Raw genomic sequence first — 12,356 nt, forward strand, 5'->3', positions numbered from 1 at the left:
GCGCCTCTTAAAGGTACAGGCGCGCTGGCGTAATTGCGCCATCGCGTATTGACGCTAGTTTTGGCGCCAATTTCAAATGTATATAAAGCCCATTCTGACTCCCAGCCAGTGCCCGTGATAGAACTTGTTTCTAGTGGTTTCCTGAGCCTTGTGCATCTGTTCTGAATCTCGTCTGTCTGATTATCCGTGTTTGACCTTGCCTGTATCCTGACTATTCTGAAATCTGTATCCTGACCCTTGCCTGCCTACGACAACTCTTCCTGCTTTACCCCTTGATTGACAACCCGGTTTGACCCTTGCCTGCCTGACGATTCTGATATCCGCCTGCCTTGACTCTGCTTGTCTGACGATTCTCTTGCCTGCTCCATTTGTACCGTGACCTTCGGCCCAAAAGACTCTGCTAACTGCCGTGCCCCTTCGCCAGCCAGAACATCTTGCCTTGCACCTCTCGTTAAGTCCAGGTGGCACCCAAGTAAGCTGAGGGCTCCTCCCGAAGCCCAACGGTGGTCACACTACTGGTGAAGCCGAGCCGAGACCAGGGTGCTTGGCATTTGTTCTGGTATCGGGTGCCGGTCGTGACACTCTCTTTTTTCTTCAAGATGTCTTTTTTCCTCCTCTACCTGTTTATTAATTTTAATTATATTTTTTCCATTTTTGTCTATCATTAGTTGCATTAGCTTAAAGGAACACTGACAGTACAGATTCCATTTGTCAATGGATTCCTCCTGCCCCCCACTTTTTGTTAGGTTGGTACCAGAACTTTTTTTGAAACGGAACATTTTTTAGACTTGAGATCTCCCATCTCAGTCTCATTTGTTGAATTAATGTTTTTTGTAAATCTTAAACTCTGCAACCAATGATTGTAGTTCTGTTTCAGAGGTGCTTTCATTCTCTGACATATTGTCAAATACCTCATTGATATCTGACTCCCACTCAGAGTCACTTAAAAAGAATGCTGGTCCAACACATAGCGATATGCTTTTAAAGCTCTCTTAACAATTACCGGACCCTGTATTGCAAGTTTGATATATGTCTGTTCTCATTTACATGCCCTCAATTTGCTAATATAAACGGAGAGGATGGAGGGGGAGAAAAAACCTGTGATATTTATGTGTCCGTGTCCTGTTTATAAATTAAACTAATAACACCAACATTAGCTACAAATGTAACACAAGTGGATCCAGTTTGGGCCAATACCTACCTCAGTGTGCTTTTAAACAGTAATGAATTTGGACTAATTAAATTCCATGGGACTTTGTGCAATTGACTGACCTCATGATGAATTTACATTGGACTTGATTGAAAATCAGCATTTTTTTCTGCTCTGGTAAGGCTTGCTTTAGCTATGTATATTCAAACAAGGTGTTGGCTTCTTTATAGTCCTTGTAAGAAAATGACTTAGAGTTTGACCTGGAGAAAGGGGACAAGGTTGGGCAAATGGCTTAACTGAGTAGTCAGGTAAAGAAAAGTACAGGCAATAGGAAAAACCAAAGTTTGTAACAGCCATTTCTGTGGGCAGTAAGATTGAAGAGGCACCGAAAACAACTCGCTAAAAGATATTAATAAATGAAGACATGAATGTGTCATTTAAAAAATTTAGAAGTTACAGTTCAGTTCTATCACATAATATGGTAACATATTACCAGTGAGCAGCCTGTTAGTAAGCTGGCATGGTGCAGAGAGACTGGCAAAAATCCCATATAAATGAATGGAGAGTGGCAGAATTTTTTTCTAGCGTATTGTGGTGATCTCTTTCTTCACTCTTAGATAAATATACCCCATGAATTTGTGCAACATGGTTTTATGCATAATAGATCTTGCCAGACTAAGTTAATATCTTTTTATGAGAATGTGAGTAGGAACCTCGACTCTGGGATGGCAGTGGATGTGATCTACTAAAACTTTGCTAAAGCAATTGATACAGTGCCACAAAGAAGGTTATTGGTTAAATTAATGAATGTTGGCCTGGAACATAGTATTTGTAACTGGATAGGGAACTGGCTAAAATTATATGAGGTGGGCAAAATTGGTGGCCAGGGCCCCCCCCCCATTATGAGAAAATTGGTGGCCAGGGCCTCTTAAACGTCCATGCCTTCCCGAATTCAGCAGCTCTCAGAAAGATGGGGGGCCCAGCTAATCAAGTAAATGTGGCGTGGCCGGGCCACCCTTACCCTCGGGCCCCCTACAGCTCTCCCCCCTGTCCCCCCCTGATGGCTGCCCTGACTATAGTTTCCATGCAGGATGCTGCCACTTTGCAGAGTGATTTGTCTAAATTGACAAACTGGGCAGCAAACTGGAAAATGAGGTTCAATATTGATAAATGCAGGTTATGCACTTATAATATATACTATAAATGCAAGTTATATACTAAATGGCAGTGTGTTGGGAGTTTTCTTAACTGAGAAGGATCTAGGAGTTTTTCTAGATGTCTAATTCCAGGCAGTGTCATTCTGTGGATACTAAATAAATAAAGCTCTGTCTTGCATAAAAAAGGGCATAAGCTCAATGGATGAAAACATAAGTTTGCCTCTTTATAGGTCCCTGGTAAGGCCTCACCTGATTATGGGGGCAGTTTTAGACTCCAGTCCTTAAAAGAAATATAAAGAGTTGGAGAGGGTGCAGAGACTAAATGCAACTAAACTGGTTAGAGGGATGGAAGACTTAAATTATGAGGGTAGACTAAATTTTCCAATTATTGACAGCACCAATCATAGGTTTCTTTTCTTAAAATGCCTTTATTGAGACCAAGACCATGTCTCAATAAAGGCATTTTAAGAAAAGAAACCCATGATTAGTGCTGTCAATAATTGGAAAATTGTGACTAAACGAACGCAAGATGGAAACCGTTGGACGTTCACCAGGCTCAAGTAATTTTGAGGTTACGGGTGCTGACTAAGAAACCTTATGAGGGTAGACTGTCAAGGTTGGGGTTGTTTTCTGTAGAAAGAAAGGCACTTGAGAGGGGACATGATTAGACTTTACAAGTACATTAGAGGACATTATAGACAAATAGCCCTTACCCTTAAAGAGGAAAATAACTTTCATTTGAAGCAACGTAGGTGGTTTTTCACAGTGAGGACAATGAGGTTGGGGAATGCACTGCCGGGTGATGTTGTGATGCTGATTCTGTTAATGCCTTTAAGAGGGGCTTGGATGATTTCTTGGGCAAGCAGAAAATCCCAGGCTATTGTGATACAGAAAGCTATGGTGTGAAAACTCACCTCCCTGGTGGCCTATTGGTGCAGCGGGGATGCCCGCTGCGCCGCTCCTTTTCTTCTCGAATGCCGGCTTCTTAGGGCGTACGCGGCACCCATTCCTTCTATTTATAGGCGCATGCACGCTGGCGTCAATACGCCTGCATGCAATGGCGCAAAACTTAAAGTATTTAAAGAGACATTTTGGAATTTTGCGTTGCTAGTTATAGGATAATTTCTAGTGATTTCCTGGTGCTTCTGAGCCTGTATTCTGTCTGTTTCTGATACCCTGTTGTGACCCTTGCCTGTTTTTTGACGATTCTGACTTCTGTATCCTGACTCCTGCCTGGTAACCGACTCATCTGTATCCCTTCTGATTGATCTCCTAGTTTGACCCTTGCCTGCCTGGCTCCGATTGTACTCTGCCTGCCCCGACCCTGCCAGATTTGACTACAGGTCCTGTCTACGCCTTGTACTGTGACCCTCTGCCCAACTGACTTTGCCTGTCGTGCCCCTTTGCTCGTTCAGAACCCTTCGCTTGGCACCTCTCTTAATAAGACCTGGCAGCATCCGATTAGCCGAGGGCTCTTCCCGAGGTGAAAGGCGGCTGTTAAAGGCAGAAGCAAGAGCCGAAAACAGGGTGCTCAGCATTGGTTCTGAATTTAGGGTGCTGACCGTGACATATAGTTAGTATAGATATGGGTATATATAGTTTATGTGTATGAAAGGGTCAGTGTGAGTGTGTGTGTGTGTATGTGTGTGTATGGATGTTGGGTTTCATTGGGAGGGGTTGAATTTGATGGACATTGTTCTTTTTCAACCAGATGAATGTATCTATGTAACATTGTTCGAAGACACTTATTACAAAAATATATGAAATCTGCAGCTTTTAATACTATATGTACCTACCTGCCAGGGATTAAATTCTTTTTTAAGATTTTCTAACTTGTCCCAGTGATTGGCTGGTGGCTGAGCAGAGTAGAGATTGTGCAGGGCATGCGCCAGTGCATAGACTGCAGTGTAAACTCTATAAGTGACTCTGTAATTGTGATTCCCAAACACTGATAAATCCTCATCACTGAGAGTCTCATTCCCTGTGCAGGTTTTCACTTCTTTTCCTGGTATTTTCATTATAAAACTGGGAGAGTCTATAAAATAACATTCAAATAACTGTTGCCATGTTTCTGCAATCAGAGCATCATTGGGATAGTTGTTGGGAGAAAATTTATAGAAGAACTGCTCAAAGCCGAGGATCTCTCCTTCCTGGATCAAGAGGGACAAAGAGCCATTTAATCTGATATCAACTTCCTTTTGTTTAAATCTTATAATATTGGGGATAAAAGAAGAAGTGATCCATAACTTTGGGGGGATGTTGTAAAATGTAAATAAGTGTGCAATACTGTAACTGAATGCTGCGCTTATAAACAGGACAATCACATTAGCAGTGGTCTTCTCAATCTCACCAACAATCCTATTTTCATGAAAGTTCCTTATTCCAAAAGGATGTTGTAGTACAGCAGTGAAGGCTACACAGCCCCCATTACTGAAAAGTCCTTTACTTATCCTTTCCCGAGCTCTGTATCCAGTGTCATCATCTGATATAATGAGTCCGACCCATTTCCAGCCAAAGTGCTTCAGTATCTGCACAATCCCATCAATTTCTGCCTCCTCATTGGGGATAGTTCTGTAGAATGATGGAAACTGGGTTCTGTCATTAAAAACTGGATCCATGGCACCGTAACTGATCTTGGTATATTAAAAAAAAGAAAATAAATAAAATATTGTCTAAAATGTAAAACCAGTCCTGCCTAATGGAAGGTGTAAAGTAGAGAGCAGCCCCTCTGTCTATTGCCACACATAGTTACATAGTTACATAGTTAAATTGGGTTGAAAAAAGACAAAGTCCATCAAGTTCAACCCCTCCAAAGGAAAACCCAGCCCCATACACACACCCCTCCCTACTGTCACATAAATGATATATACCCATATCTATACTAACTATAGAGTTTAGTATCACAATAGCCTTTGTATTATGTCTGTCCAAGAAATCATCCAAGTCCCTCTTATAGTCATTAACTGAATCAGCATCACAACATCACCCGGCAGTGCATTCCACAACCTCACTGTCCTGACTGTGAAGAACCCTCTACGTTGCTTCAAATGAAAGTTCTTTTCTTCTAGTCTAAAGGGGTGGCCTCTGGTACGGTGATCCACTTTATGGGTAAAAAGGTCCCCTGCCATTTGTCTATAATGTCCTCTAATGTACTTGTAAAGTGTAATCGTGTCCCCTCGCAAGCGCCTTTTTTCCAGAGAAAACAACCCCAACCTTGACAGTCTACCCTCATAATTTAAGTCTTCCGTCCCTCTAACCAATTTAGTTGCACGTCTCTGCACTCTCTCCAGCTCATTTATATCCCTCTTAAGGACTGGAGTCCAAAACTGAACTGCATACTCCAGATGAGGCCTCACCAGGGACCTATAAAGAGGCATAATTATGTTTTCATCCCTTGAGTTAATGCCCTTTTTTATGCAAGACAGAACTTTATTTGCTTTAGTAGCCACAGAATGACACTGCCTGAATTAGACAACGTGTTATCTACAAAGACCCCAAGATCCTTCTCATTTAAGGAAACTCCCAAAACATTGCCATTTAGTGTATAACTTGCATTTATATTATTTTTGCCAAAGTGCATAACCTGCATTTATCAACATTGAACCTCATTTTCCAGTTTGCTGCCCAGTTTTCCAGTTTAGACAGATCACTTTGCAAAGTGGCAGCATCCTGCATGGAACCTATAGTTCTGCACAATTTAGTCTCATCTGCACAAATAGAACCAGTACTTTCAATGGCCACCTCCAGGTCATTAATAAACAAGTTGAAAAGCAAAGGACCTAGTACAGAGCCCTGCGGTACTCCACTAACAACACTGGTCCAATTAGAAAATGTTCCATTTACCACCACTCTTTGTAGTCTATCTTTTAGCCAGTTCTCTATCCAGGTACAAATACTATGTTCCAGGCCAACATTCCTTAATTTAACCAGTAACCTTTTGTGTGGCACTCTATCAAATGCTTTAGCAAAGTCTAAGTAAATCACATCCACTGCCATCCCAGAATCGAGGTCTCTACTTACATTCTCGTAAAAAGAAATTAAGTTAGTCTGGCAAGATCTATTACACATAAAACCATGCTGGCACAAACTCATAGTATTATGATTTGCTATGAAGTCCAGTATCTTATCCTTTATTAACCCTTCGAAAAGCTTTCCTAATACTGACGTCAGACTAACTGGCCTATAGTTTTGAGGCTGAGAACGGGATCCTTTTTTGAATAGAGGCACCACATTAGCAATTCGCCAGTCTCTCGGCACAATGCCAGATCTCAATGAATCCTGAAAAATTAAGTAAAGAGGTTTGGCAATCACAGAGCTAAGCTTGCTAATTACCCTGGGATGACTGACATTAATATCTGCATCGAGGCAAGAAAAAAAAGTGCTTCAAGGTATTCTGTCATGATTTTTATGGTTTACTTTTTATTTCTAAATTATACTCTTTGCATTTCAAATATTTCACTCTACCATTGAAAGGAATTTTTGGGTGTAAAACTAAAAAGTGGTCAAATACATAGGCTACGTAAAATAAAAAATGTATCTGATATAGTCAGTTAGCCAAAATGTAATGTATAAAGGCTGGAATGACTGGATGTCTAACATAATAGCCAGAACTCTACTTCCTGCTTTGCAGCTCTCTTGGTGTCCACCAGGCAGTAACCAATCAGTGACTTGAGGGGGGGGGCACATGGGTCATAACTGTTGCTTTTTAATCTGAGCTGAATGCTGAGGATCAATTGCAATCTCACTGAACAGTTATGTCCCATGTGCCCCCCTTATAGTCACTTACTAACTCAGAGTTAGAGAGCTGAAAAACAAGTAGTGTTCTGTTATGTTAGACATCCAGTCATTGCAGACTTTATAGATCACATTTTTTGGCTAATTACGGTAAATATATTAGAAACATTTTTTATTTTGCACAGCCTATTAATTTACCCACTTTTTATTTTTATACCGAACTGTTCCTTTAAAATGTTATTCTTGAACCAACAAATGTATGTTTTTAGCTTTAATATTTGTGTAGAGATGCTGAGCTTTGAGAAGGAGCCAGGATGGAACTGCTTTGAGACAGCTATTGTTTCTCCCCTTCCCATTGTATTTACCATGGCTCACTAGCCCTCGCACTTAGTGGTAGACATGAGAATTGCACCCAAGCAGGAAAAAGCAGGGTTTTTAGGTGGGGCTAGGGAGCACCTTTAGCAATGCTGATGTTGATTGGCTGCTGATGGGCTGTTGGGGAGGGACGTGAGGGGAGATGATATGACTCCAACTTGCATTACAGCAGTAAAGAGTGACTGAAGTTTATCAGAGCACAAGTCACGTGACTGGCGGCAGCTGGGAACCTGACAACATATCTAGCCCCATGCTAAATTTCAAAGTTAAATATAAAAAAATCTGTTTGTTGTTTTATAAAAACAGATTTCAGTGCAGAATTCTGCTGTACCATTAACTGATCCATCTATAAAAATAAGTCAAATAAACTGGACTTGTGTTTTTCTTGAAGACATTTCAGCAGTCATCCAACTGGCTTTCTCTGATTCTGAATTGAGAAAACCCGCTGGATAATTGATGAAATGTCTTCAAGGAAAACACAGCAAGTCCAGTTGATTTGACTTATTTCTACAGATATACCATGACCTGGCTGAATTAGAATCTTCACAAACATATTAACTGATCTATTTTGAAAAAAAACATGTTTTCCCACAACAGTATCCCTTTAATGTTATTGTGTTTTTGCAAACAGCACTGGAGCATATGTTTCTCCCTTATTTTTATTGAAGTGCACAAGAGGTTAGAAAAATAAAATGTAAAAACTAGTGATTACTGTAACCTCCATGTGATTATTTTTATCCAGGTGATTTTTGGGCCGTTAGCTTTTCTGGTTCCATTAGCTTTGCTACAGTCTCTTACAGCTGGAAATCTGTAATGGCTACAGTCTCTTCCTATTACTCTCCTTTTACTTCCAATCATACAGTATATGGACATTAAACATTTATTTATTAATATTTATAATAATTATTTCATCTGAAATTATTGGGGCTCACATTTATTATCAGTATACATTCAATTCTTTTACCATTTCAATGAATACTAGGTACAGATAACTAAAAAAAAAAAGCACCCAATGGTCAGGGCTGCATTTCGGTCTTGTGCCACCCTAGGAACTGGACCTTACAGAGCCCCTTATGTATTGTAGTAACATTTTGTGCATAGTTGTGCATGAAGGCCACTTCTGGTCTATGTCATTCCAAGCTTGCAGCAAACACTCTGAGGCATGTACCCCTCACCCCTAAGCTCCACCAGTGGATCTATGAAGTAAGTGTCCAGTAGTGGCTGGGTGGTTCTTTTTTTTAAAATTCTTTTAAAAATGTATTCAATTATATTTGAACGCCAGGGGCAACCCTCCAAAACCTGATACGGTAGATACAGGCATTGGGTGCCTATATATAAAAATTGGCCCTGCAAAAGCAGCATTGCTATGTTATTGATAGCTGCTTTACGTAATCTAATTGCCATCTATGAGGAGGTGAGCAGAAACCTAAACTCTGGAATGGCAGTGGATGGGATCAACTTAGATTTTGCAAACACATGTTGTATAGTACCACAGAGACAGGTGTAATTAAAAGAAATATTGGCCTGGAACATAATATTGATGCTTGTATAGAGAACTGATGAAACAATAAACACTAGACAGAGTGTGGGTAAATGGAACATTTTCTGACTGGACCAATGATGTAAGTAGAGTATTTCAGGATCCAGTGTCGGAGTGGGATGCCAGGGGCTCACCAGAAAACCTTAGACTGTGGGCCCACTTTGAAACTATTATTTCTTTTCTCTTCAGTCAACCTCTTTATTCTCCTAGTCTTTTATCTCGACATACTATACTCTATTCTTTCATTATTAAGCCCCATAAAGAAATAGAGAATGACCATGAAATTGGCCAAATTTTTAGAAGCAAGGGTCCACTGACACCTGGGCCCACCAGGAGTTTTCTTGGTATCCCGGTGGGCCAGTCTGACACTGAAGGGATCTGTCCTTGTCCCTTTGCTTTTAAAATTTAGTTTATATATAATCTTGTGGGTATTAACATATAAATACATAACTTGCAAAACAGAAACATTTATTGTGTTTATGTAAAAACATGAATACATGCCTGTGGGTAGCTTAAGACTCCTACAAGTTGTGCAATTGTATATGTTGTACTGGTAGAGAAGTCTCCCAAAAATCCTACCACTGTACTGTTCCTCCAGCAGCTGAAATTTGGAACGTTATGGCTCTTTCCAGAAATTGCAACCAGTGTTCCAGAGAGAGACTTTGTTGCTTCACCACAGGAATCAAATATCTGATAACCCAGAGTAATATTAGGCAAGATAAAGGAATTCTTGTTTATCTCCTCAACTGCAAATATGAAGGCCAAGTAATGGCGGTAATATCGAAACATTGCCCTGTAGTATATAAGTAAGAAATAAACATAGAAAAATTTGAAGTTACCTTCCAAATATAAATCATATTTTAAAATGTTGAAAATTTATGGATGTTTTTACATTCTGCGTATGACTTCATTGTTTTATAATAATTTGCTAGATAGTTTCCAACCACATAGGAATCCCAGACAGAAATGATTTGGAACCAAAAACAAAGTTCTCATGTTTAAAGAATTGCTCGTGGGATTTTATGATTAAACACATATTTACAAAGAAAAACATGGAAGAGAATTCTAGAGCAGGTGGACAGCTGTTGAATGTGTGTATGGGAATAGTACTTGAGTGAGAGGTTGTGGAGTAGATAATTAAAAGAACATAATATGTGAGTTGTTGAGTACTTGCATCAGAGTTATGTGCTGCACTTTATGTCAGGGACAGTAGTTATAATCCTGAAACATTGTGGAAGCAAATGGGGACTGGTGAAGGATTATTTATTAAAGGTCAGATTTTAGTGGTTTTAGAAACCACAACTAAACTTACAAAAGTTCTGATTATAAAAAGTATGATTGAAAAAAAATGCATAACGATCTGGAAAAAACTATAAATGCCTCTAAAACCTCTTAAAATTCTAGTATTCTGGAGAAATTTGAAAACCTCTAAATTCTGATTGTATTAAATATGGTCCAATAGGATTAGTGCACCTCCCATGGACTTCTATAGCACTTCATCGGCTTTAATTTTTTAGAGCTTTTTTAAAAACAGAAAGAAAAAAAAAATGTTATAAAAATAGTGAAAAAAAAAATCACAATTCTATTAGTAATTGGGTCCCTTAGTGCATTTATTATGGATTGAGAAAGACAATGTGGAAGCCAATCAATAAAGAATTGAACTTGTCAATAGGTGTTATGATGAGAGACAGCAGGAATTTTGATGGCATCTTGTATGATAAATAAATAATAATAAATAGCAGTTTAAAAGTGTTCCACTTGTGACATTGACATGACTTGGTATTTATTAAAAATGAGTGTATGAGAGGGCAGAATGAAATGCAACTGCAAGACATTGGGCTTGGAAGAGGGGAAGATAATAGCATCAATAATGGTAAAATACATCTCAGGCTTATTATGGGTGTTAGATCCTGTGGATTACATGTTACAATTCTGGGTAACTGATATAAAGCACAGTTATAAATACAAAAAAAATTGATTAAAGTCTTGAACTTACACTGAGCATAAAACTCTATTTCTTAGAACAAAAATCAGAGATTTAGTGATAATGAAGATGTCATTCAACTGAAGGAAAGCGGCAATAATCAAGTCACCTGTTTGTACATTGGTTGTGTATCTCTCATTCGTTAGTTCACATGCAGAGCTTGGGGAGAGACCAGTGTCAGACACCACTGAATACACAGACAGAAATACAGTCAGTAGTAACATGTTTCCTTTAGTGGATACAGCACAGCAGAGAACAGCACCTGGTAGAATATTCTCCAATAGATTTCATCATCACAGAGCAGCTTCTATTTATCCTTCCTGTACAAATTCGTCAAAACCTGTAATTTTCTATTTTTAAAATTAAAATAAATGCAGATGATTGAATTTATCCTTTCTAGATTATGAAGTCCTGAAGGAAAAAATTTACTTTAATAAATAACCCCCCGAGAGTCTTGACTTCCATGTGTTTTATATTGTAGCACTGAAATGAGCCCTTGCCAAATCATCCCTGTATGGCAATATAATGAAAGCAAATAAAAGCTGAAAATTAAAAATCACCATAATGTAGAATGTTGTAGAAGGTTTTGAAGGCAAAAAATATTTGCAAATATAGTATGGAGATATTCTTAAATATTCTGATTCCTCTAGAAGGGTCTAAGCATTTAAAGAATACATTTAAACATAATACCAATGCATTAGGTCTTATTTTGACTAGAGTGGTGTAGTGGGGGGACGGCAGGGACGCCTGCCGCCCCCCGACGGGGACGCCCGTCGTGTTCTTCATCTCTAGGCGCCGGTAACTATTAGTGGTGCGTGGCGCGCTCCTGCCGTTTTATTGGCGCATGCGCGCTGGCGAAATGACGTCAGAGCGCAACGGCGCGAAAATTCAAATATTTAAAGGGCCGTTCCACTAGTTCTCATTGCCCGTTATAGGTTTGTTCCTGGTGCCTTTAGCTGTTTGCTATTCTGATTCTGAACTTGTTCTGACTGCCTGTTCCTGACGATTCTGACCTCTGTATCCTAATCCATTGCCTGAATTTCAACTACCTCTTCTGCCGTATCCCTCTGATTGATCTTCTGGTTTTGACCCTTGCCTGCCTAAACTCGCTTTGAACGCTGCCTGCCCAGACCCAGCCTGATTAGTTTACGCTCACTTTCTGCCTGCCTTGACCCGGCCAGTTCCGACTGCGATCCCGTCTAACACCTTGTACCACGACCTTCTGCCCAAAGACTTTGCTAACATCCGTGCCCCTCTGCTTATCCAGAACCTCTCGCCTTGCACCTGGTGGCATCCAAGTAGCTGAGGGTTCCTCCCAAGGCCAACGGCGGTCACACTACAGGTGAAGCACGAGCCGAGACAAGGGTGCTTGCCATTTGTTCTGGTGTTGGGTGCCGACCAAATGGACTTGAGAAT

Source organism: Xenopus laevis, chromosome 5S (genome assembly GCF_017654675.1).
Source record: "Xenopus laevis strain J_2021 chromosome 5S, Xenopus_laevis_v10.1, whole genome shotgun sequence".
NCBI lineage: Eukaryota > Metazoa > Chordata > Amphibia > Anura > Pipidae > Xenopus > Xenopus laevis.